General features: G+C 42.1%; 1 long non-coding RNA gene and 1 pseudogene across 3 annotated transcripts in view; one reads left to right on the top strand and one right to left on the bottom strand.

Annotated features, from left to right (window-relative positions):
• Positions 1–529: 529 nt before the first annotated feature.
• The window catches only part of LOC112587417, a 56,791-nt gene continuing 30,323 nt past the window's right edge, over positions 530–26,997 (bottom strand). The window contains exons 3-5 of one of the 3 annotated variants that reach the window (XR_006542331.2): positions 21,808–21,911; positions 2,995–3,120; positions 530–1,275 (exon numbers count right to left, since the gene is read on the bottom strand). This is a non-coding gene — a long non-coding RNA (uncharacterized LOC112587417). The remainder of the gene's footprint in view (positions 1,276–2,994; positions 3,121–21,807; positions 21,912–26,997) is intronic. The other 2 variants (XR_006542330.2, XR_006542329.2) reach the window with 2 other exon arrangements.
• Positions 23,481–25,128, top strand: LOC102404430 (annotated as a pseudogene).

The raw sequence follows: 26,997 nt of genomic DNA, 5'->3' as shown, positions 1-26,997 counted from the left end.
AAGGAAGAGTGTGGCCCAGAGAAACAGAACCTTATCCTGTTCTGCTTCCTAGGGCTCTCTCAGTGTCCACATGGGGATGCTCCCTTTCAATAGGAAGCCTGCACAACTCTCTTTAGTATTCTAGATGAGTATAATTTATGCTTATCATTGTATTTTCTAACGAGAGAAAAAATGAAACCAGTAACTTTAGGAATTCAGCAAAAGGAAGCTAATGAAATTTTCGCCCGAGAATACTGAGGACTAGAGTTGGGCTGTATGTAGTCCATGGGGTCGCTAGAGTCGGACACGACTGAGCGACTTCACTTTCACTTTTCACTTTCATGCATTGGAGAAGGAAATGGCAACCCACTCCAGTGTTCCTGCCTGGAGAATCCCAGGGACCGGGAAGCCTGGTGGGCTGCCGTCTCTGGGGTCGCACAGAGTCGGACACAACTGAAGCGACTTAGCAGCAGCAGCAGCAGAGTTGGGTAAACCAGAAAGGAAGGATTCTGGAGACCCAAGACTATGGGATGTGGTGTCTGTGCATTCTCAGTCACTCAGTCACTCAGTCATGTCCAACTCATTGCGACCCCAAGGACTGTAGCCCACCAGGCTCCTCTGTCCATCAGATTTTCTGGGAAGCAAATCCTTTGTCCCCAGTGCTATCCCCAAGTGTTTCCACTCATATTAAAAGGAGTCCGGGGACTTTCCTAGTGGTCCAGTGGTTGAGAATCTGCTTTCCAACTCAGGGGACACAGGTTTGATCCCTGGTCAGGGGAACTAGATTCCACATGCCACCAAAACAGATTCTGCACACTGCAACTAAGATTTGATGCAGTCGGGGGGAAAAAACTGAAGAGCAGTAATAATAATAGCGTTATCAACTATACTAACTATACACCAGACATGAAATTAGATATATTTATATTTGCTCATTCCATCCTCTTAAAAACCTTATGAAATGGGTAGAATTGCACTTATTTTATAAGTGGGGGAGCTGATTCACAGAGAATTTAATGGATTTGCCTAGTCAGCTAGTAGATGGCAGAAAAGATGCAGCAAAAACTTGAATATAGCAGAGAGACAGCTTAGCTGTAATCCCAGAGAGGAGGGCATTTTGTGTGCTCTTTATGAACCTCTGGCTTTATATAGCACTGCAGGGGACTGCTGCTCCCCATACCTCCCTCCCCCATACCTGGAGAGGTCTTTCCAAGGGGCCACTTACAGATCAGGGAGAGGAATAATCTATTACTTGGTTCTCATATAGTCCTGGGAGCACTCGAAGTGAGTCTTCACCTGTGAAGTCGAATTGGTTCAAATAGAAAGATGACCAGACTTGGAACTAGACCAATATATTAGATTCTTAGGTTTTAAATTTACTTCTTTAGCAGAATTAATAAAGTCATACCAGCTCTCTGGAAATGTTTCCTAATCCATAAAATGAAGAATTAATATTGATTATCCTTAATATTGCTATTACTGCAAACAAAGGCTTCGCTTGTGGCTCAGATGGTATACAATCTGCTTGTAATGCAGGAGATTCGGATTTGATCCCTGGGTCAGAAAGATCCCCTGGAGAAGCGAATGGCTACCCACTCCAGTATTCTTGCCTAGAGAATCCCATGGATAGAGGAGCTTGTTGACCTACAGTCCATGGGATCGCAAAGAGTCAGACACGACTGAGTGGCTAACATACACTTTTTTTTTTACCTTAAACAATCTATAATCCACAAACAAACACAACAGAACAAGAGCTGGAAGCTGTGGAACTAACTAGAAGATGGGCTCTGGCCTCAGCTTCTTTTCCTCAAATAATGCATCTTTATTATTTTATCTTTAAATATTATTCAATCTAAAACATATCTTCATTTTTTAGAATTTCTCACTAAAAATTAGTGATAAATGATATAGAAAAATTATTTTCAAAAATACATAAAACTGGTTTAAGAATAAGGAGAATGAGCTCTAGACCAAGTTAAGACATTAATTCCTTGTGGAATCCTAAAGAGATACTTTGCATTTCCCCTTGTGTTAAATGGGGACCATCTTAGCATGCAAAAGACAGCAAAGGAAGCATGCTGTGAAGTTGGCCAGGACTGGTACAAATACATGACTTCCTGATGCCTTTTTAATCATTAATGTATCAGACTGAAGTTCCCAGATTTCATATAAGTAAGCACAGTGCACGCCTTGTGCTGTCTCCTCTCTACGTGCTTTCCACTGGTTAGGCCATTGAAACCTCATGCCACCAGTATGGGGTAGGTGTTACGATTGTCCCATTACATGCAGGAAACAGAAACACAGAGATGCTAAATATATCTCGGAGGGTGGCTGCTACAAGGCCAGGCAAGACTTCCAACCCAGATAGGGAGGTCTTATCCAAATCCACAAGTCTTAGAGCTCTAGGTGCCAAATACCTACCTGCTCTGCTCAGGTGCTCAGTCATGTCTGACTCTTTGTGATCCCATGGATTCTAGCCCTCCAGGTCCCTCTGTCCACGGAATTTTCCAGGCAAGAATACTGGAGTGGGTTGCCATTTCCTACTCCAAGGAATCTTCCCAACCCAGAGATCGAACTCCCATCTCCTGTGTCTCCTGCATTAGCAGACGGATTCATTACCACTGCATCACATATCTACCTATGTTTCACTTATTAGAAAAAAAATACTTCTAAAGATATATTAAAACAGCAAAATTACATGTTTTAAGTATTTAACAAAATAGAAATAACTAGATCCTTATGTCTAATGCATTATTGATTTAAAATGAGGATCATTCTAAGATATCCAAAGTGACTCATCTTTTTCTTCATTGAGAGATCAGTATGCTTGATTTTAAAAGCATAAAATAGCAGGGACTTCCCTGGTGGTCCTGTGGTTAAGACTCCGCACTTCCACTGCAGGGGATATGGGTTCAAGCACTGGTGGGGAAATTAAGATTCCGCATGCCACTCAGTAAGTGCAAAAAAAAAAAGCATAAGTCAGTATGCAAATTTGCTTTAAAAGTTATTTCTTACCAAAGACCTAAGTTGGATGTTATTGTGTGCACACATAACACACAGGGTCACAAGCTCTGAGACTGTTGACAGTATTGCATCAGAAGCGAGCTCCAAGCTTCCTCCATCTCGCCCATTGGGAGGCATCTGAAAGAGGACAGACAAGGTGTGTCCACACAGACCAATCTACAGCAAGTGACGCCTGTGTCCTTTGGGTCTGAACAAACAGAAGCCAGAGGGGGCTGACGTCAGTTCACAAGGTTGGCACGACAGCCAGGCGAACTAATCTGTTTGTGCAAATAACCTCTGCTGGAGGCCCATCTTGTGCCAACATTCAGACTGGGCCACCCTGGGCTCCTGCACATGCATGGCCTCTCTGACTGTTTGCTGATTCAGTGCCCTGCAGTGACTTCGCTAGAAACCAGGCAGGAGCAAAGCACTGGGATACAGGCTCCAGAGCCAGACTGTCTGGTGGGGAGACTGGCTCTGCCATGTGTGTGACCTTGAACAAGTCACCTGTCCTCCCTGCCCCTCCATCACCACATCTATAGAGTGTGAGTGACGACAGCACCATCTCAGGGCCTGCTGTGAGGATGACATGGGTGAGCAATCGTCGGGCCCTCAGAAGAGAGGCTAGTGCATGGCAAGCATGAGATGCAGGTGTCACCCAGACCTCGGCAGGATCTGCCCTTGTCACTTTCCACCAATCCTCATCTTAAGATGACACACTATATGCTTTTTAATTGAGACATAATTCCCATACCATACCATTTCAAAGTAGACAGTCAGTGTCTGTAGTATATTTGCCATGCTGTGCCGTTATCACCGCTACCCGATCTGGGATGTTTCTTATCAGCCCAGAAAGAAACCCTCCCCACGGGTTGTGTGTGTTCAGTCGCCTCAGTTGTGTGCGACTCTTTGCAACCCCATAGACTGTAGCCCGCCAGGCTCCTCTGTCCATAGCATTTCCCAAGCAAGAATACTGGACTGGGTTGCCATTTTCTCCTCCAGGGGATCTTCCCAACCCAGGGATTGAACTCGCGTCTCCTGTGTCTCCTGCATTGCAGGCAGATTCTTTACCCACTGCGCCACCTCTCCTTGAACCCCTTCCCCATCCCCTCACACCCACGAACCCACCTTCTGTCTCTCTGGATTTGCCTTTTCGTGATATTTCCTATAAAAGGAATCTTAAAATACGTGGCCCTTTGTGAAGATTACACACTCTAAAAGAAGCCCTTACACTTCAGGAGCAAAATAACAGGATCCTACCAACCTCCCTCCGCAAGACAATGCAGCATCAGCCTCATTTCCTTGTTGTAACAGCCTCTCAGTGGTCTGCCAGGAGGTGGCGCAGCTTGATGTGGGCTTTTGAAACGGTTTAACCTCTGAAGTTCGTTTTCTATTCCACATCACACAGCACAGACGCAGAGCAGTGGATCTATTGTTCCAGCCTCCTTTTTTCCTGGTTCCTCTACAAAGATCAGCAGGGTAGCCTAAGTGTCACTGCCAATCAATTACCTCGCCTGGCAGGAGACTTCAGACTTCCACACCTGACCAACAGGAGGAGACTGATGACAGTTTCTTAAGATGACAAATTCTTCCTTAAGCTCACAGAAGCCCAGGCTAAGAAGGCCTCTGGGCTTAAATCACACCAACAATGTCTCCTGCTTTAAAATATACTGAGGTCGCCCTTTGGCCTGAGAGGTGCTACTTAACTGTTTATGAGGAAGAAAACTCCGACACAGCTCTAGAGAGAAACAAATAATGCAGAATAGCTCATGCTGGCTGTCTCATACTCATTCCCAGTTTGAGAAGAAAACAAAGGTACATTTTATTCATTTCTCAAATCTCTTAGATTTTATGGCATATATTACTGGCAGGTGGAGAGGAGGAAGTAGATTAATACACTCAGCCATAACGTCACAGAAGAAGGCAGCATGAACCTCTGGACTCTCTTGGTGGCCAGTGAGCCTCAAAGAGCTGTGAGGAGCAGCCCACCAACCCAGGCATTGCAATCAACTAAGCGGTCTGGTTTGAGGAAAACCCATTAAAGATGTATGTTCATGGAAACCATGCTAAACTAAATTTCTATTTCGTAGCTGAGTCTTTTGGACACCTGGGTATAACTTACTGTTAATAATGACTGCATTATGATGATTGCATTATCCACGCATGGGACTAGATAATTTCGTTCAGAATAGCTTAGTAAAAAGAGCTGTGAACCTGGCCCTAAACACCTCAAGAGAATCTCTTTTTAAGTTGCTGTTCATCTCTGTTGTTATATCTCTTTCTCTGAAAGTATCTGTGCTTTTGCATATTTTAATGGACTGTATATCTTTTATTGTCGAATTGAAGGAGTTATTTATATATTCTGGATACAAATCTTCCGGCAAATATATTAATTGTAAATACAGTCTCTCAGTCAGTGCTCGTCTTTTTATTTCCTTTTTCTTTTTAAAGCTTTTATTGTTGTACACCTTAAATTTACACAATGTTATATGTCAAACAGATCTCAATAAAGCTGTGGGAAAAAAAGATTTTCTAAAAAGAAAGCATTGTTTGGAGAAACAGGAGGAAAAGGTTTATTGAGGTATGAAAGCAAAAGTGTTAGTCACTCAATTGTGTCTGACTCTTTGGTGACCCCATGGACTGAAACCCGCCAGGCTCCTCTGTCCATGGAATTCTCCAGGCAAGAATATTGGAGTGAGTTTCCATTTCCTTCTTCAGGGGATCTTCCCTACCCAGGAATCGAACTCTGGTCTCCTACATTGTAGGCAGATTGTTTACCATCTGACCCACCAAGGAAGCCCATTATTGATATATAACTGGTATACAAAATTTGCACACGTTTAATGTACACATCTTGATGAGTTTGGACTTTTGCATACTCCCATGATACTTTTCAAGGTACTAAATATCTCCATCAATCCAAAAATGTCCTTGTGTCATTTCATGAGTAGCTTGGTGCGGGTTGGGGTTTTTGTGGTCCTTTTTGTGTGTGGCTTGATGTGGGTTGGGTTTTTTGTGTGGTAAAAACACTTAAGATGAGCTCTATCCTCTTAACATATTTTAAACTGCAAATCTTACTTTCCTGCATTCAATATCCTTGTGAGTTTAGATAACGACTCCTATTTCTTTGTCTTGGACTTCTTCAAATGTAAAACAGTGGTGACCCCAAGACGTCTCCAGCTCTAAGGATCTGACAAAGTTTCTCTCAATAATCCATTAACATGAGAGTGAAGCACTGACACCACCAAGATAGCTCCCAGAACTAAGCGCTTTCTTGTAGTCAGACTGAATTTCAAGGAAAAGTAAGTGGTAACTTCTGGCTCACTGAGCTCCTGCTCATCGGTAAGGGGTTTGACAACTGATAAAAATTCTGGACCGTCACTGGTCTTCAGTCAAGCAAAGGTATGATTAAAACAGAAAGTACTGTTTTGAATGTCACAATGGGAATAAAGAACACAGGTGTACTTATCACCCTTACTTTTAAATTGTGGCTTGTGAAAATGTTCTAACATCTCTTATAGAAAAACCAACATCCTAGTGAAGGTGTTAAGCTCCAAGCTGGCTAACAGTCAAGCAGCAGGAAAGAGCACAGAACATCAGCTGGGGAATAAGGCCCTGAGTAACAGAGTGCTAATTATATAATACGCCCAGTGTTGGGCCCCACTGTTACGGGTTACTCGCTGCCTTCCCTATTGGATGACCTGGGAAAAGCTGCTTTGTTACCAGAGCAGGTTCTGCCTTCTGTGCCAGCAGCTAAGTGTCCTAGTGCCCATGTGGTTTCTCTGATTACTTGATTTCTCAAGCTGGCTGGGATTTCTTTCTTCTAGATCAGTTCTTTTCATCAAAGGACCCAATGATGATCTCTGAACATTCATTCCTTTAAGGTACCAAGGCTATCAAAGCAGTGAGATCACATTACACTCTGGCCAGTCTGAAATGAGATAAGAGGTCTACCATATGTACTGTACCTACTTCCGTGGCTGGGAGTTGTCTTATGAGTTCTCTAGAACTGAGACTCAAAAATGCACTGTAAAAATTCAGGAACAGATCTGTAAATCACACATGTGCTAAAACCACCTTTTGGAATTAAGGCAGCTTACATTTCCAGTTTATACACAGTTACCTGTATCAGTAGAACTCACAAATTAAAAGCACATCCTAATCCATTTGGACTTCTTTTCTAGCCCCAAGATTTTCACATGGTTTTATTTCCCAACCCACTTGAGCTAAACAGGGTAGATCAGCTTTCGCTGTAGTCAAAACATTTTGCAGGAACTGACAAAAAATTATCGTGAGGCAGATAAGAGGGTCCACAGGATGTCCAAACAAGGTCAAGCAAACTTCAAGTTAAGCACATATGCCTCCTGTTTTGAACATCCCTTCTTGCTAAGTTTAAGAAACAGTTTTCAGTGCTCTGTGACAGCCTAGAGGGGTGGGATGGGATGGGAGGTGGGAGGGAGCTTCAAGAGGGATGGGACATATGTATCCCTATGATTAATTAATTCCGATTTATGACAGAAACCAAAACAACATTTTAAAGCAATTATCCTTCAACTAAAAATAAATAAATTTTAAAAAAGAAACATGGTTTTTAATTTTCTAATTTTTAAATTGTTTTCTAACTTTCAGTTTTTAATTCTCCTCCTGAAAATTCCTCTAACCTGAATGTCTTCTTTTCTTTGTTTATGTTTATAAGCTTCTTGCTATTGGAGCAGCCCAGGTGGACCAGGAGAAAACACTGATCGTGGTTAGAGGAAAGGGAATGGCGGAGTCAGGGAAGAAAGTCTGCCTGAAGGCAGTCCTTCAATAATACTTACCAATCACCCACTAAATGACACCTTTTTTGCCACCTGCAGGGCGGCTGTGGCCACCGCTGCTGGAAAGACATAGCACAAAGGTTCTCCTTGAATCCCCGAAGGACAGGGCTTGTGGATGGGTGTTACCGTTTACACTGGAGCAGGTGGTGGGATTTTATGTAAACTGGTCTCTGTTTTTCAAAGAATCAAGGTGATCATTTTTTATTAAGTATCAGATGAGCACTGTCAACAGTGCCACAGTAAAGGTCGATGGAGGAAAAATGTGAAGCCCCAAATAGCCTTTTATCATGGTATCCATGAATCTGCCATTCTCACTGTTTAGACATTCCTTGATCAGTATTTTCTGCAGTCCATGGGGTCGCAAAGAGTCAGACATCACTGACCAACTGAACTGAACTGAACTGATCAGTATTTTCCCTTCCTGAGAAAAGTTATTTGCAAGGACTAGAGGGACTTGATTCCAATATTTTAAGAATATTTTCAAGAGGGGCAGCATTTATCATTTGAAACTAGCCTATATACTTGCCTGAAAATTTCTCTGCTGAGGTTGTGGAGGCTATTTCTCCTATTTTCAAAGCAAAGACGGCATTGAAAGATGGACAGTCCAACAGATACCAAATGCAAAATGAGCCCGGATAGATCTATTTAGAGCAGGATTTCTCAACCTCAGAACTGTTGTTATTTGTTGTTGCTCAGTCACTAAGTCATATCCGACTCTGCGACCCCAACGACTGCAGCACGCCAGTCTTCCCTGTCCTTCACTATCTCCCTGAGTTTGCTCAAACACACGTCCATTGAGTCAGTGATACTATACAACCATCTCATCCTCTGTTGCCTCCTTCTCCTCCTGCCTTCAGTCTTTCCCAGCATCAGGGTCTTTTCCAATGTGTCAGTTCTTCACATCAGGTGGCCAAAGTATTGGTGCTTCAGCTTCATTTGGGGCCAGACAATGTTTTGTTGAAGAGAAATCTCCTGTGCATTGTAAGCTATTTAGCAGCATCCCTATCTCTCCTCTAGATGCCAGGAGCACTCCCCCAGTTGTAACAAACAAATGTCTCCAGACACTGACAAATATTACCCAGGGGGCAAAATCACCCCTGGTTCACAGCTACTGACTGATCTAGATGAAAAAAGATTGGGGTTTTCTTTGTTAGTTTTTTCTGGCGAGGGGATGGGGGACAGTATGGTGATTAAGTCTGCTGCTGCTGCTGCTGCTAAGTCGCTTCAGTCGTGTCCGACTCTGTGCGACCCCATAGACGGCAGCCCATCAGGCTCCCCCGTCCCTGGGATTCTCCAGGCAAGAACACTGGAGTGGGTTGCCATTTCCTTCTCCAATGCATGAAAGTGAAAAGTGAAAGTGAAGTCGCTCAGTCGTGTCCGACTCTTAGCGACCCCATGGACTGCAGCCTACAAGGCTCCTCCGTCCATAGGATTTTCCAGGCAAGAGTACTGGAGTGGGTTGCCATTGCCTGCTAAAGGATCTAAAATGGATTTCTAGTAATCAAAATGACATTCTAAATTATACAAACAAAAGGATACTGAAGTTTGTATAGAAAGCTAGGCGTTTCCAACCTGAAGCCTCTGTTAACATACCTCAGTCTTGTTTGGCAAGCTCCTGAGGAAGCAACTGACTTATCCATAAGAGTGAAATAAATTGTACTTACTCTTTAGAAGATATAGTGTTTTCTAGACTAAAGAATCAAGTAAATAATAATTAAAACTAAATTATAAACTAGTCAAGCTGGTGCAACTTTTGCTCTGGTGTTCTAGATCATATTGCTGATAGAAATGAGAAAAATTAAAGCATTCATTTCTGAGGTTTCTGCTTTAAGCCCAACAAGTTGATGGCTAGTTTGTGACTTTCTGAGAATCTATACAATTTATACAACTGTGTTTCATTTTGTGAATTACAGATTTATAATAGATAAGATTCTATAAGCAGATATGTTGGCAAATCAAATGATCTTTTTATATCACCTCTCCCTCCTTCCTTCTTCCCCCACCCCCAAAACACAAGCGCACACACACATTCTGAGCTTTCTTAATCTAATTTGGATTTTCTCTCTGACTAGTCATTTTAACCTAAGACAGTAATTTTCTTTATTAAAAAAAAAAAATCAGGGAACCTCTTTCTTCCAACAATTTTTAGGCAGAAACTCAATTCATGAAACAAGACACCTCCCTTTCTCTCCCTCTGGAGCTATTCCTGAAGCTCCAAACTGACCTAGGGAAGGAAATTAAACTTGTCAGTTCTTAGTTATTATGGACAACGTGAGGCATAATTACATATGTAAGTTTCATAAGCATTTTAAGGTTATGAACTGCCTTTATATGTGGTAAATTTTCAATCAGCCTCAAAAAAAAATGTGTAGTTTCCAAAGACAGGCATAGATTAATGTTATAAAGGAAGAGCAATTCTCTCAAGTTCTTATAAGAGCAAAAAGTACTGCAGTGAAAATTCTGTTTATTGTACAAAGTTCTTGGTTCACGTATTCAGTTAAAAGTCTTCATTAAACACCAGTTCTCTGCCATGAGAAGGTGTCCCTCAATTCAAAACGTCACGAGGTTTTGAGCTGAATTAAGCTGAATTCATATTCTGCCATTCCACAATCCACTGACCTGTATTTCTGCAACTTCTCCGGCCTCAAATTGGTCCCACCTCTTTAAACAATCCAGCCACCACGCTTTGGACATCCTTACAGATGTTCCTGTCTAACAGAAGCCCCACTTCCTGATCTCCATCAAGTTAACTGCTTTGTTAACATCAACTTAACAAGTGTTGCTGTTGTTGTTGTTTTAATTTAGCTTCAGAATTCACCTGAAGCCTCTCCTAAGTGTTTGTTTCTAGAAAGAGCTCTGCCTCTCTTTAAGACTCCTTGGAATATCTGCATTTGAGTTCAGTCGTTGCTTGGCCTTTGAACTGTCCAATCTGGTGAATGAGTTCTTTCAATGAGTAAGTTAATCACAGGGTTACTCCTAAAGGACAAATTCTTCAAAGACAAGACCCTATTTCCTCCTTTTCTCTATTCCCTATCTTTTTTCCATAGGACATAAAACAGATTTTCAAAAATCTGTCCTAAAATGGAACTGCATATATAGTTTAAAAAAGGAAAAAACTATTAAGAACCCGGATATAAATAGGCCAGTCATGGAAATAACAGTTCACTGGTAAAACAGCTCAGCTGGTAAAGAATCCGCCTGCAATGTAGGAGACCCTGGTTTGATTCCTGGGTTGGGAAGTTCCCCTGGAGAAGGGTAGGCTACCCACCACAGTATTCTTGGGCTACCCTGGTGGCTCAGATGATAAGAATCCACCTGTAATGTGGGAGACCTGGATTCGATCCCTGGGTTAGAAGATCCCCTGGAGGGGGACATGGAAACCCACTCCAGTATTCTTGTCTGGAGAATCCCCATGGACAAAGGAGCCTGGGAGGCTATAGTCTGTGGGGTTGTGAGGAGGCAGACACAGACAGAGTATCTAAGCACACACAGCTAACAAAATGTGCTTAATTTTACATGCCAACTTGACTAAGTCGAAGGATACTCAGCTATTTGGCTGAATATTATTCTAGAGAATTCTGGGAGGATGTTTTGGGATGAAATTACTATTTAAACTGGTATACTGAGTAAAGCCAAATGCCCTCCAGAGTGTGGGTGGGTCTCATCCAATCAGGTGAAGGCCTGAATGAAACAAAATCAGACCTACCTCCAAATAAGAGAGAATTCTCCTGCCTGATGGTCTTTAAATGGAGATATCAGCTTTGCAGATTTAGGACCTGCTAGCCTCCAAAATGACATGAGCTAATTCCTTATAATCAACCAATTTCCTATTGGTCAGTTTCTCTGAAGAACACTGAGTAATACACAGAGAAAACTACAGAACTGTTAACAATTATCACAGGGCCCTATCTGAGCATGAAAGGTCTGTCAGCCTAACCCAGCTCCCAAGAAAGGAGCAAGACTAACAATGCACAACAGGTTTCAGCTTCCTAGGTCAAGGGAAGCTGGCAGTATTATGGAAGGAAAAATGACACACAGGTCCAGGGTCACCCACATAGCCACAGGGGCAGAGACAGACTCAGGGTTTGTGGGACTTGAATTTTAGATCATGGTGTGTTTTGGAAAAGAGGGAGGAAAGGATGCTTTTTAAGAAAAAGAATATGAAATTAGAAAAATTCAGAAATATATAAATTCAGGAGAACATGTGAACTTCTAACAACATTGGGAAGATTGGACCCTAAAGCTTAAGCTTCATTTACTTCTCGGTAATTTTTCCAGTAGTCTTATAGAGATGTGAGAGTTGGACCATAAAGAAGGCTGAGCACTAAAGATTGATGCTTTTGAACTGTGGTGCTGGAGAAGACTCTTGGGAGTCCCTTGGTCAGCAAGGAAATCAAACCAGTCAATTCTAAAGGAAATCAATCCTGAATATTCATTGGAAGGACTGATGCTGAAGCTGAAGCTCCAAAACTCTGGCCACCTGATGAAAAGAGCTGACTCATTGGGAAAGACTCAAGCTGGGAAAGATTGAAGGCAAGAAGAGAAGGAAATGACAGAGGATGAGATGGTTGGATGGCATCACTGACTCAATGGACATGAGTTTGAGCAAACTCCAGAAGACAGTGAAGGACAGGGAAGCCAGGCATGCTGCAGTCCATGGGGTCACAAAGAGTTGAACATGACTTAGCGACTGAACAAAACCCAAATCTGCAGCAGAAAACTCAGCTAAATGATCCAGAATCACCGTCTATCTGAAGGTTCTGGTTCAGTGCTCACCCAACTTTAAAAGTGTTGAGACAGGAAAAGAAAAATACAAACAGAAGGGAGAATGAGGGCTGCTGACAAATTTGACAGCTAACTTTTGAAATTATTTCCAGATTCGAATTAGCAGATGCCCTCCTAAAATAAAAACAAGTCAGAAGTAAAAAAGATGCAAGCATTTTACAAAGAAAAAAATCCCCCAGTAAATAAAATATGGTCAGTAGATACAAATGAAATAGCAGCTGCTTACAATCTTGGCACTGGGTCAGTCTGCAGTCAATTGAATGCTGAGGGTACACGGAGTGAGTGCATCTCAAATCTGAGACAAGGGCACTCAGATTGGCTCACTTCAGAGTTGCTCAAGCAAGCATAACCATTCATGCTGGCGGAGTGTTGATAGATGCAAGCTGCGTAGGGAGAGAATGCTAGCTTTTTTGTTTATAAAGCTTGTTTTCTGGAACATCTGCAGGGCTAATAAATTTCGTGTTTATACAAATGAAAGACAGTTTTACACTGGGAGTTAATTTTGGTGAAAATTGACAATACTTCTTCAAGAAGCAGCAAGCTTCCATCCAAATCTCTAACAACACAGGTTACTTAGTGTGAAGGGGAAACAGCTATTTTGACCTCTGCTACAGTCATACAGATTATATGATTACAGATTCCATTTCTTTATTTCAGTCTTCAGACTCTTACTGTATGAATAAAAAATTCACAGCTGCCAAACCCAGTCTTGATTCTTGACTTGATTCCTCTCAAAGATGAGGTACTCTGAGACAGATAGAAATGACAGCCTGGCTTATTCCCAGGGACCTGGCTCCCCTATCCTGGCTGCTGAGCTAATTCACAGAACCGAAGACCACCGGGCCCTCGGCTCATCTGCTCCCAACTAGCACAACCACAATTACTGAAAGAAGAGCAGGCAAGTCCTACCTTCTCCCTAGAGAATGTAAAAAAAGGCAGCACTCTGTTGGAAAAGGTTATACCATTGAAGAGTGATGTGTTTAGCTTTGTTATAAATCTCACTGGGGAACTTTCCTGGTGGTCCAGTAAGAATCCACTTTCCAATGCAGTTGACACAGGTTTGATCCCTAGTCTGGGAACCAAGATCCCACAGGCCTTGGGGCAACTAAGCCCACGCGCCACAACTACTGAGCCGGAATGCCACAACTAGAGGAGCCCACAAGCCACGATGAAGACGCATCAGAGGCATAATTTAAAAACAAATAAATCTCACTGGGATCAACCTGAATCACAGATGGCCTGCCGTGCTTCTGTATTTAGTAAGCACTCTCAGGCATACTTTCAAAGTGTACACTATCAGGGAATGTAAGAGAAAAGAAGTAGTGCTCAGAGCTAGAGCCCCAGAAGCCTGAAAGGAGAGAAGATATATACAAATGAAATTTACAGCAGTGACCACCGGCCAATAGAAAAGGTGACTTAACTTCCACTAGAATCTCCCCTCGCTTCAGTGTCACTACACATCGCCTACTAAAATCAGCCCTTCCCCTGCCTCAGATAGCAGGCATGGTGGACTTGTAAAGTGAAGAACTTGCTCATACACCACACAGATTTTGTATACACACATTCACAGATTTTACATACACATTCATGCATATATATATTCTACACATATGTGCAAGCATATGCAGTTGATTCCCATTATTCATGATAGTTATAGTCTATAAAGTCATAGTGAGCAATGAATTAGTGAATACTGAAGCACTGCTCCTGAGGAGAAATACAGAGTTTACAGGGTTGGGTTCCCGCAAGCCTCAGGTTACATTTTCATTGACTGATCAACATAGAACCTTGTTTTATGGTGTATTTATTTAAAGATGCCTTATTTAATATTAACTGTTGACTCATTAACATTGAACCCACAGCCAACAGCACCAATTGCATGAAGCTTATCTGACTCATGTATCTACTCTGTAAGGCACATTAGCCTTCTTGCACCTTAAAACACTAAATGTTTTAGCACTAATATTTCACTGTTTTAAACAGTGAAATCACCAACAAAAACATGAAAAATATAGCATTAAATAGACCAGGCAAAGGGCCCTGTATATAGCATGAGAGCTGAAGCCAGAAGGCAGAATTCAGGCTTGTTCCCTCTCAATGTGCATGATCCCTCTCAATGTGCATGATGGGCAATCTTAAATTTGTCACCATGCTCTGCAGTCCATAAATGACAACGGAAGCACTGGGAGTGTTGATCTGGGGATTACAAACAAATTTTAGTGAGTGGGTAAATTCATAAATATAGAGAATCTTCAAATAATGATTAAATATATAGTGTGTACGTGTGTGCATATGTGTGTGTATCAATGTCACTACTTTACAGGTTATGATTCAGTCAATATTTATTGATGCCTACTATTGGCTACACATACACATACATACACTGTGGTAGATGCTTAAAGAATGCAAAAAAATAGACGGCAGCCCACCAGGCTCCTCTGTCCCTGGGATTCTCCAGGCAAGAACACTGGAGTGGGTTGCCATTTCCTTCTCCAATGCATGAAAGTGAAAAGTGAAAGTGAAGTCACTCAGTCGTATTCCACTCTTAGCGACCCCATGGACTGCCGCCTACCAGGCTCCTCCGTCCATGGGATTTTCCAGGCAAGAGTACTGGAGTGGAGTGCCTTTGCCTTCTCCAATAAATTAACAATAGCTTCCCTCAAAGGAATCCATAGATTATTGGGAAATCAGATAATTTGCATATAAAATGATAACCACTAAAGCCAGGAGATCCAACCAGCCCATTCTAAACGAGATCGGCCCTGGGATTTCTTTGGAAGGAATGATGCTAAAGCTGAAACTCCAGTACTTTGGCCACCTCATGCGAAGAGTTGACTCTTTGGAAAAGACTCTGATGCTGGAAGGGATTGGGGGCAGGAGGAGAAGGGGACGACAGAGGATGAGATGGCTGGATGGCATCACTGACTCGATGGACATGAGTCTGAGTGAACTCCGGGAGTTGGTGATGGACGGGGAAGCCTGGCGTGCTGCGATTCATGGGGTCGCAAAGAGTCGGACACGACTGAGTGACTGAACTGAACTGAACTGAACTGAAAGCCAGGAGAAAGCCAGTGCTAACTGAGTGATGGAGATAGTGCATGTTATATAAAAGCTATTCAGATTTTATTCCTGTTGTGGATATTTCATGAGTTATTTTCTACATAGTTTTAGAAGGAAATAAATTGAGTTTAGACCTGCACTGTCCAACTGTTGTAGACACTAGCCACCGGTGGCGATAAAAATTAAATCAAACTAAATTAAAAATTCAGTCTCACAAGCCACATTTCAAGTGCTTAATAGTGACATGTGACTAGTGGTTACTAAACTGGACAGTATAGATATAGAACACTTCCATCAATGAGGAAAACTCCACTGGACAATGCCAATCTATATTCTATTTATATGTGTGGAAAACAGTGGCAAAAAAAATGAAAAGGAGAGTTTTAAGCTTATCATCTTTTATACGCTAACATTATTGTATGGTAACAGCCCCCAAACACCACAAACATTCCACAAGTTCTTCGGATAACAATGATATATGATAGACAGCAATCTTCTGACATTGTGTGCTCAATGAAGATTTATTACATCAAAAACATACATATTCTATTTTTCTATTTCCCCTCATTTATGCTCCTTAATTCTCTCAGAGAGGCACTAAAAGTTCACCTGTACTGATAAGCCCTGTAGAACGAAGCAGAAGAAGATGTGAACTTTGTCAGAAACCAGCTAGAACTCCAAACCATTATGAACTTACTATAGAAACAAGCATTTGTAGCTAAATCCACATGCATTAGAGCCAGGAAAATAACTGAGAATTCTCTACATTGATTTCTTTGTAAAATACAATGTCTATTAAAGGACAAGTAATAATAATATAAGCAAATTTGCAGCTAATATGTAATTAACACTTGGTTGTAACTATAAAAATTTAGAACTTAAATCAACAACTTTTTTTTAAGATTCATCATTGACATTGCTTAGAATTACTAGCACATGATTGTGATGAAAAGCAAATTAACCAGTAGTCATTTTAATTACTGTTTTTAAATTCTCTATAGATAATGCACTTCTGTACTGCTACACAGAGGGCTGTCTATTCCTAGCGACCCATCATCAGGACACTACTGACTTCTAATAAAGCATCTAAAATAGCATGTAATTGCAGAAACCCAATTTGCACACAAGTTTTAAAATATCAAAATAAATTCCCAATGTCCTATCCATTCTTCCTTTGGATTTTTGACAATTTCATGTAATGATACAACATGCAGGAGATCGAGGCTGGCACCTATTTCACTTCAAGATTTTTGGTCTTAACTTGAAAATACAGCTAGTTTTCCATAATAACTTTGGTACTCCCTTCATACCAGGATTTTTCTGAACATTTTTGAAACCTATTTATATTTTTATCATGGTCCATGTTAGGGGTTTATACATACTGTCACTTTAATACTTGCTATTTACTACTTCTATGTATTGTTCTCTTTAAAGTTATTCTTTTAAGCTTTAAAGGCTGTCACCTGGGTTCTGGATTCCAAGATTCAGTTATATAATTTTGGTCACATTTCCAGCATACGTTCAGAGAACTTCAAATGAAACCATGCTGGTTGTTCTATTATCTTCAGATAATTTTTCACCCTCCCACCTCATGTTGCTAATTAAAAATTAAACATAAAACTGGTTTAAGAAAGAAGACAACTAAACTCTCCAGCTATAACAGAAGCTTGATTTGCAATAGTAAGCCAACACATTCAATAGTTTAGAAACCATGACAATGTACCAGGATCCTGGAACCATGAGGCTGCCTTCATCTGCATTTGAAACCTGGAATGCTTGAATGGCACTGTACCCTCCATTGAGAGGGTACACAAACACACCTGTGCTTCCTATTTATATTCACCTGCTAGCTAATTAACACTCCCTTTTTGACTTACAATAACTTTCCCGAAAAACTACTTCACTATAGTGTTTTAATCTATTAAATTCCTGCTGTCATATAAATGTGTTCATCCCAATCTGCCTATGGCTGGATAGAAACAGTGGGGTGCTGGAGCTGGCTTCTGCCAGCTTGCTAGAGATGATATTTAGATGGCATGCATGCATGCTAAGTTCCTTCAGTGTGTCTGACTCTTTGCGACCTCATGGACTGTAGCCCGTCAGGCTCCTCTGTCCAAGGGATTCTCCAGGCAGGAATACTGGGTTGCCGTGCATGTCCTTCTCCAGGGGACCTTCCCCATGCACAGATTTCTTAAGTTTCCTGCATTCTCAGGCAGGTTCTTTACCACTAGCGCCACCTGGGAAACCTTACTGAGATGGCATCTCCTCCCAATTTTTATTCAACATTGTCACACTGGTGTTTTGAAACTGGCCCTGGCAGAAACATTTACACCACAGAAAATGGCAAATGCCACAAGTCTGGACTACCCCCAACAAGAGAGCTGGTTTTTAAACATTTCCCAGCACAACTAACTGTTATTACTTCACAGAGGTAACTTTGTCCTCTTTCCTTCTAGTCTGCATTTCCACCTCCAGGGGATCTTCCCACCCAGGGATTGAACCCAAGTCTCTTATGTCTCCTACTTTGACAAGTGGGTTCTTTACTACTAGAGCCACCTGGGAGACTCCAAAAATGCATGCATATACATGAATGACTAAAAAGGAACAAGCATTCACTTAGAGATCAATGAAGGTGTCCATCCCCTCTCAATACGGTATGCTGAAGGAAAAAGTATGCCACAGTTCATCAGAATACATGATACTGTTTTAAACATCTAATATAAGAAAGCAAATGTGCTCTGATCCATGAGTCTGTATCAGCCAGGGTCTTAGCACTGGCATACTTAAATGCTTACCTGAGAACAATGCAATGAAAAAGCTATTTGCTCGAAAGGGATATATGTATATTTATAGCTGATTCACATTATTGTACAGCAGAAACCAACACAACATTGTAAAGCAATTATCCTCCAATTAAAAATAAATTTAAAAAAGAAAGCTGTTTGTGGAGGGGTGGGCTCCACTCCTAGTTTATCTTGTCTTCTTCTGCTCTTTTCCTGGTGCTCTTTTTATCAGTGGGGTGTGGGTAATAGAACAGTCATAGGCTTTTGAAGACTTTTAACTGTTTTGTTAATTCCTTTTCATTTATAAAAACACTGAACATTCCATTTCAGAGAACAAATAATCCCATACTCTCAAATTCTTTCACACTCCTCCACTGGGAGTCACAGTCTGTGACTGCTTCAACCAATTGAGTATGACACAAGTGATGCTATATGATTTCTGAGGCAAGGCCAGAAAAGGCCATGAAGCTTCCTCCCAGTCCTCAGGATGTCTGCTGAGGGAGGGGGTGGGAGTAGGGGTATCAACCACCAAGTAAGAAGTTCAGCTTCTCCCAGACCACCATGCTCAGGTGCTTTGGTCAACAGTCCGGCTGAGTTCCTATCTGACAACCAGCCTCAACAGCCAGAATGTGAATGAGACATCGTAGACATTCAGCCTCAACCAGCTATTATGAGGTGAATAGTGTCCCTCCAAAAGGAATGTCAAGTCCTAACCTCTGGAACTGTGAATGTAACCATACTTGGAAAGATGGTCTTTGCAGACATAGCCAAGTTAAGGTGAAGTCATACTGAACCAGAATGGTTCCTCCCATCTAAGTACTAACCAGACCTGACCCTGCTTAACTTCTGAAATCAGACGAGATTGGGCATGTTCAGGGTGGTGTGGCTGTAGACCAGAGGGGTTCCTAATCTAATAACTGGTGTCTTCACTAGAAGAGGGAAATACGGACACAGTGACAAACAGAAGGAGAAGCCTACCCTGTGAAGAGACAGACAGGGAGAAGGTCACCTGACAAGAAAGGCAGCGACGGACGGGATTCATCTATGAAGCAAAGACTACCGGCAACCACTGGAGGAATCGGTGAAGAATCTGCCTGCCATGCAAGAGACTGCCTGCAACGCAGGAGACCGGGTTTCGATCCCTGAATTAGGAAGATCCCCTGGAGAAGATAATGGCAACCCACTACAGATTCTTGCCTGGGAAATCCCATGGAGAGGAGCCTGGCGGGCCACAGCCCATGGTATTACAATGGAGTCGGATAGGACTTAGCAACTAAACCACCACAGGAAGCTAGGAAGAATCAAGGAATGATCCGTTTTTAGAGTCTTCAAACAGAGTGTGACCCTGCTGACACCTTGATTTTGGACTTCTAGCTCCAAATTGGTGAGCCATAAATCTCTGTCCTTTAAAGCACCTAGTTTGTGATACATTGTTACAGAAACCCTGGAAAACTAAGGCAGCAGCCTTCAGGTGACTGCAGCCCAGTTGCTATCTGGCTGCAAACACAGGTGAACCTCCAAGTAAGAAATGCCCAACCAAGACCCTCCCCTGGTCCAGTGGTTAAGATGCCACACTCCCAGTGCAGGGGGCAGAAGTTTGATCCCCGGTGTGGGAAGACTTCACATGCCATGTAGTGTGGCCAAAAAAATAAAATTTAGAGTTAAAAAAAAAAGTCCCTGCTGATTTCCCAATTGTGAGCAAAATGAAATGGTTGTTTTAAGACTAAGTTTTGAGGTAATTGGTTACATAGTAATGATAATGGAATGCTTCAGTTCAATTAGTTCAGTCGCTCAGTCATGTCCGACTCTTTGCCACCCCATGAATTGCAGCACGCCAGCCTCCCTGTCCATCACCAACTCCCTGTTCACCCAAACTCATGTCCATCAAGTCGGTGATGCCATCCAGCCATCTCATCCTCTGTTGTCCCCTTCTCTTCCTGCCCTCAATCCCTCCCAGCATCAGAGTCTTTTCCAATGAGTCAACTCTTTGCACGAGGTGGCCAAAGTATTGGAGTTTCAGCTTTACCATCATTCCTTCCAAAGAACACCAAGGACTGATCTCCTTTAGAATGGACTGGTTGGATCTCCACAGTCCATGGGCCTCTCAAGAGTATTCTCCAAAACCACAGTTCAAAAGCATCATTTCTTCGGCGCTCAGCTTTCTTCAGAGTCCAACTCTCACATCCATACATGACTACTGGAAAAACCATACCCTTGACTAGACGGACCTTTGTTGGTAAAGTAATGTCTCTGCTTTTTAATATGCTATGTAGGTTGGTCATAACTTTCCTTCCAAGAAGTAAGCATCTTGGATCATTCCCATTCACCCTTCAAGTTTCAACTCAGCTTTCACAGTATAGGAAGCCTTCTCTGACCTCCTCCTATCTGCGTTGCATGTCCCTACTCCAAAATCCCACAGAATCTCTATTTACCCACCTTGTTACTCTGCACTGTCCATGGAACCCATATGTCAGTTCAGTTCAGTTAATTCGCTCAGTCATGTCTGATTCTTTGCGACCCCATGAATCGTAGCACGCCAGGCCTTCCTGTCCATCACCAACTCCCGGAGTTCACCCAAACCCATGTTCATTGAGTCGGTGATGCCATCCAACCATCTCATCCTCTGTCACCCCCTTCTCCTCCTGCCCTCAATCTTTCCCAGCATCAGGGTCTTTTCCAATGAGTCAGCTCTTCGCATCAGGTGGCCAAAGTATTGGAGTTTCAGCTTCAATATCAATCCTACCAAGGAACACCCAGGACTGATCTCCTTTAGGATGGACTAGGTGGGTCTCCTTGCAGTCCAAGGGACTCTTAAGAGTCTTCTCCAACACCACAGTTCAAAAGCATCAATTCTTCAGCACTCAGCTTTCTTTAGAGTCCAACTCTCAGATCCATACATGAGCACTGGAAAAACCATAGCCTTGACTAGACAGACCTTTGTTAACAAAGTAATGTCTCTGCTTTTTAATATGCTGTCTAGGTTGGTCATAACTTTCCTTCCAAGGAATAAGCGTCTTTTAATTTCATGGCTCTGATCACCACATGCAGTGATTTTGGAGCCCATAAAAATAAAGTCACCCACTGTTTCCACTGTTTTCCCATCTATTTGCCATGAAGTGATGGGACCAGATGCCATGATCTTAGTTTTCTGAATGTTGAGCTTTACCCACCTTGTTACTCTGCATTGTCTATGGAACCCATAGGTCGGCTATCACCCAAAGCCAGTCTTTCCTTTTGCCATACACCCAACCACTTCTTCACATTCACTCAAAACATGAACTCACCTTTTTCACCTCAGAGTTTTAGTAAGGGTTTTGTAGAGGAGATAGAAGATAAAAATGGTAATACACACTAACAAAGCAGATAACTGAAACACTCACCATTAGATATCTGTTTGTTTGTTGTGCTTGTTTGTTTAATCTGAAGTTTTCCAGGGGTTCTTTACTGCAGAAGTTCTCAGAACTCATCAGATATCAGTGACACCCTGTAAGGAAAAGAAAGTATTGAGAGTGGTCTCCTAAATTGATGAAATCACAGAACTCTTTCATGGAGTAGTTTCAAAGGCACGGGCTACTCCTAAACATGATTCAACTATAAACACTAATGGTTATTCTACATTCCTTCCAAATAATATATTATTCTTTCTTCAAAGTTATGGACTCTTTGAAAAAGGAGCATGACCCTGGGCATGTTACTTTGACTTCTTTACCATCATTAAGAAGTCTCAGAATAAGTTTCGGTAGAGATACTTGAAGATTCCCATCACTCTGGCTCGTGTTTAATGAACTTCATATCACGAGTTTTATAGAACAGCTAAAAATTCTCCCATCTCTGGTGTCCAAAGTCAAGTAGAAAGCCATCTGGGGCACACTGAATACTTAATTTTCTTGTTCTTTTTTATTTTTTTGAGTCATAATACTAACAGAGTATTAAGTTCATGGCTTCTACATACACGGCACAGAGAAGGTCAAATCAAGCCAGAAGTTTTGACGGTTCTGCAAACACCTTCAAATACAGTTCTTTCAGCTCCCAAATGACTGTAAGGGCCAAAGCCTTTGATTGTGTGGATCACAAAAAATTGTGGAAAACTCTTCAAGAGATGGTAATACCAAACCACTTTGCCTGCCTCCTTAGAAATTCAAGAAGCAATAGTTAGAACCGGACATGGAACAACAGACTGGTTCCAAATCAGGAAAGGAGTACGTCATGGATGTATATTGTCACCCTGCTTATTTAACTTATATGCAGAACACATCGTGCTAAATGCCAGGCTGGATGAAGTGTAAGCTGAAATCAATATTGCTGGGAGAAGTATCAATAATGTCAGATATGCAGATGACACCACCCTTATGGCAGAAAGTGAAGAAGAACTAAAAAGCCTCTTGATGAAAGTGAAAGTGGAGAGTGAAAAAGTTGGCTTAAAGCTCAACATTCAGAAAACGAAGATCATGGCATCTGGTCCCATCACCTCATGGGAAATAGATGGGGAAACAGTGGAAACAGTGACAGACTTTATTTTCTTGGGCTCCAAAATCACTGCAGATGGTGACTGCAACCATGAAATTAAAAGACACTTGCTCCTTGGAAGAAAAGCTATGACCAACCTAAACACCATATTAAAAAGCAAAGACATTACTTTGCCAACAAAGTTCTGTATAGTCAAAGCTATGGTTTTTCCAGTAGACATGTATGGATGTGAGAGTTGGACTTTTATAGTCCAACTGAAAGCTGAGCACTGAACAATTGATGGTTTTGAACTGTGGTGTTAGCTAAGACTCTTGAAAGTCCCTTGGACTGCAAGGAGATCAAACCAGTCAACCCTAAAGGAAATAAGTCCTGAATATTCATTGGAAGGACTGATGTTGAAGCTGAAACTCCAATACTTTGGCCACCTGATGCAATGAAGTCACTGACTGGAAAAGACCCTGATGCTGGCAAAGATTGAAGGCAGGAGGAGAAGGGGATGACAGAGGATGAGATGGTTGGATGGTATCACTGACTGGATGGATATGAATTTGAACAAGCTGTGAGAGTTGGTGATGGACATGGAAGCCTGACATGCTGCAGTCCATGGGGTCGCAAAGAGTTGGACGCAAGAAGTGACTGAACTGAACTGAACTAAGAGTTTTCTTGTGGAGAACAAAGCTGGTGACATCATTTTGTAGCCACTGACAAGCGCGGGTGAATTATGTATGCAAGCAGCAGCACAGCCTGTTTGTGAGCCCAGGGCCCAGGGATGGATGATGCCAAGGACAGAGGAAGGATCCTGATAGGCAACTCACATATCCTGTTACTCAGTGTTGCAGCTCCGCGTGATCCATGATCTCCGTCTGTACAGTTTTCCTTAATCATAAGAGCTTGAAATGCAAGAACTGTGCATACTTGACCTCTTATAGGATCGAAAGAAAATCAAGCACACCCTTTTAATAACTGAAATTTTGCAACGATAAATAAAGATTTTGGCATCCAGTCAACAAAGGCAGGCACAGTCAGGGGGCCTCAGTGCGCAGGCACCCTCAGCGCGCAGGCGCCGAAAGGCTGGGGGCAAGGCTGGGGCGGGGCTGTGCTTAGGGATTGGGCGTGGCTGGGCGTGGCTGGGGCGGGGGCATGGCCGGCCTGTGTCTTTTCCTGGGTTGCCAGTGCTGGGAGCGAGCAGCAGGACCGCGGGCTTCGGACATTGGCACCTGCGGCCCCGCAAAGTACTTAACTATTTCAAGCTTTTGCTGAACTTGTAAAAGAAGTACTTGGGTAATGGATTAATAAGAACACTGAAATTCCGTGGAAGGTTTCAAGTTGGAGAATCTTGAACTTTCATCCTCATCCAGCAGTTCCACTTTTCACGTAATTTCAGATGAAGACTTCATTAAGGAAGATAGCTGACCAGTGGTCCAGAGCTGATGCAGATATCACTGGTGTATCTGCTAGCATAATGAAGAAAAGGACGACTCACGCAAAACATCGGAGCAGTGTGGGATCCAGCTCACTTGTTTCTCAGCCAGAACAGAGTATCATAGGCTGCAGGATTCGCCATGGGTGGAAAGAAGGTAACAGCCCTGTCACCCAGTGGAAAGGAACCATTCTGGACCAGGTGCCTGTAAATCCTTCTTTGTATCTTATAAAATACGATGGATTTGACTGTGTCTATGAACTAGAACTTAATAAAGATGAAAGAATTTCTGCACTTGAAGTCCTCCCTGATAGAGTTGCAACCTCTTAAACCTGTGATGCACACCTAGCGGACATGATGAGTAGCAAAGCAGTGAAGCACCTGTTTGAAACAGAGGATGGCTCTAAAGATGAGTGGAGGGGAATGACCCTAGCACGCGTCCCTGTAATGAACACGGGTTTTTACATCACCTATGAAGAAGATCCTGTCTTGTATATGTACCAGCTCTTAGATGATTATAAAGAAGGTGACCTTCGCGCTATGCCTTATTCTATTGATTCACTCCCAGTACAAAGGGAACGAGGAGAAGTGGTAGACTTCTTGGTGGGTAAACAAGTGGAATACACCAAACAAGATGTCTCTGAAAGGAATGGCATGATCATCCATCAAGTAAAGGTCAAACTGTCCATCTGCTTCATCAAATTTGATGATGATTTCTATATTTATGTCTACGATTTGGTGAAAGCATTCTAGATGTCTTCATGAATTTTGTCAAATTTGTGAAACTATTAAATGTGTAATCTGTAGATGTAAAGGTTTGATTGCTTTCCATTTTAATGAGAGCTTAAATGTCCCTGGGAACCCACAATTTGCCAGCAGGTTTGATTTTGTTTTGAATAGTATAGATGTATGTGAAAACAAAGTGTTTTTTGTAAAGAACTCTTTCCTCTTAAAAGAAGTCTGTCTGTTTGGAGGGGAGTTATAGACAAGTTTGGTAAACAGTTGAGCTAGGATCACAGTTACATAAAACTAAAAGATTTTATCTGCTTTCCCCTTCACTCTTAACATCCTCTTATTGTGCTGTCACAATGCAAGCACAGTTTGGTGTTTTTGCCTCTCTATATCTCTACACAGATATACTGTGTATACACAGTATATACACAGATACCTCTCTATCTCTGTGTGATACATATATATATGCACGCACAGATCTGTACACACACACAGACACACACTTCATTGGCAGTACTTTATGGACTGGAGTGAGTGAGTGAGTGAAGTCGCTCAGTTGTGTCTGACTCTTTGCGACCCTGTGGAATGTAGCCTACCAGGCTTCTCTGTCCATAGGATTCTCCAGGCAAGAATCCTGGAGTGGGTTACCATTTCCTTCTCCAGAGGATCTTCCCGACCCAGGGATCGAACCTGTGTCTCCCGCATTGGAGGCAGACGCTTTAACCTCTGAGCCACCAGGGAAGATTTTATGGATTGGAGTGGGGGTTAAATAATTTTCTCCAGTTCAACAGGAATTTTTGAAGGAAGTCAGTCATATTTGTTACATGACTGCTGCTTGTTTAAAACTAAATTTGGGCACAGAAAGCACATCGGGACATTCAGCTTGGTTTGAAAGTCATAACTGCAAAGCACCTTTTCAGTCTGGAAGTCCAAACAAGAATAAATTGTGACCCATTAATGACCCACATTAGAATTTAACCATTAGAAATCTGGGTAAAATGTTGACTTTGATTCTAAGCTTTGCAAAATGTTTATTTACATTTTTGGTTACATTTTTTTAATATATTTTACTTTATTGGGGGATTGGGGGTCAAAGCCCAGGTATTTTAATTTGGTCCACACAGTGAAATGCAGGTGTATTTTGGTCAGTACTTTTCATCCATTATTTGTACAAATCAGTAATTTGAATTTTAGTACATGATTTAAAATTCAGTAGTACATCAGTGGTTTGTGTGTATGTGGTAAGTTCCTGGGAGAACACAAATATTAGAAATGTAACTTTAAGAATAGTTTTGTTGCTTTTTAACACATCTTCTGGGACACTTTTTTATTTTTATTCCTATTTTACTGATGGTATGATTATGGTCAGAAGGCTTTTTCTCCTGGGCTTGTCCTAACGAAGAGTGTCTGGGCAAGTAACAGCAGAAACCCTCTGCTATCTTAGTGGCACTGCGTCTTCTTGCTGCCTCTATGCGGCTGATGTGGATCCATTCCACAGAGTGGACCCTGCCCTGTCAGGGTCAGTCACCTGCGCTGGCTCATAGATGTAACTGACACCAGCCTCCAGCCGCAGGCTCCTTGTGTGGCTTATTCTGCAAGGTTGTTTTAATCAAAATAGAATCTCAAAAGTGGTTGGTCTCACAGCGAAATGGCCATCTGTCACTTTGTTTCGGAGGAGCCCTGGCATTTTGAAAGCTAAGAGAAAGGCATTATGTGGAACCAGTCTCCTGGGGAAATTAGAAATCCGACCTGAGATTTGGTTGGAAGATGAAATGCCTACGTAGGCTGTCAATCAAATATCAGAGGTCCCTACAACATCCACGGTGGCTGCTCTTGGTGTTAGAGATTCTGTAGTTTCAAGGCCTGGCTGTGAGTGGTTCGCATGATGCACATTTCTGCCTGCAGGAAAGCTGTGTCTTGAGCTTTTGGCTGGTAACCCCTTGCACCCCGT

The sequence above is a fragment of the Bubalus bubalis genome, chromosome 10, assembly GCF_019923935.1.
Source record: "Bubalus bubalis isolate 160015118507 breed Murrah chromosome 10, NDDB_SH_1, whole genome shotgun sequence".
NCBI lineage: Eukaryota > Metazoa > Chordata > Mammalia > Artiodactyla > Bovidae > Bubalus > Bubalus bubalis.
Note: the sequence above shows the minus strand (reverse complement) of the source record. Positions and strands in the feature narration are given on the sequence as shown.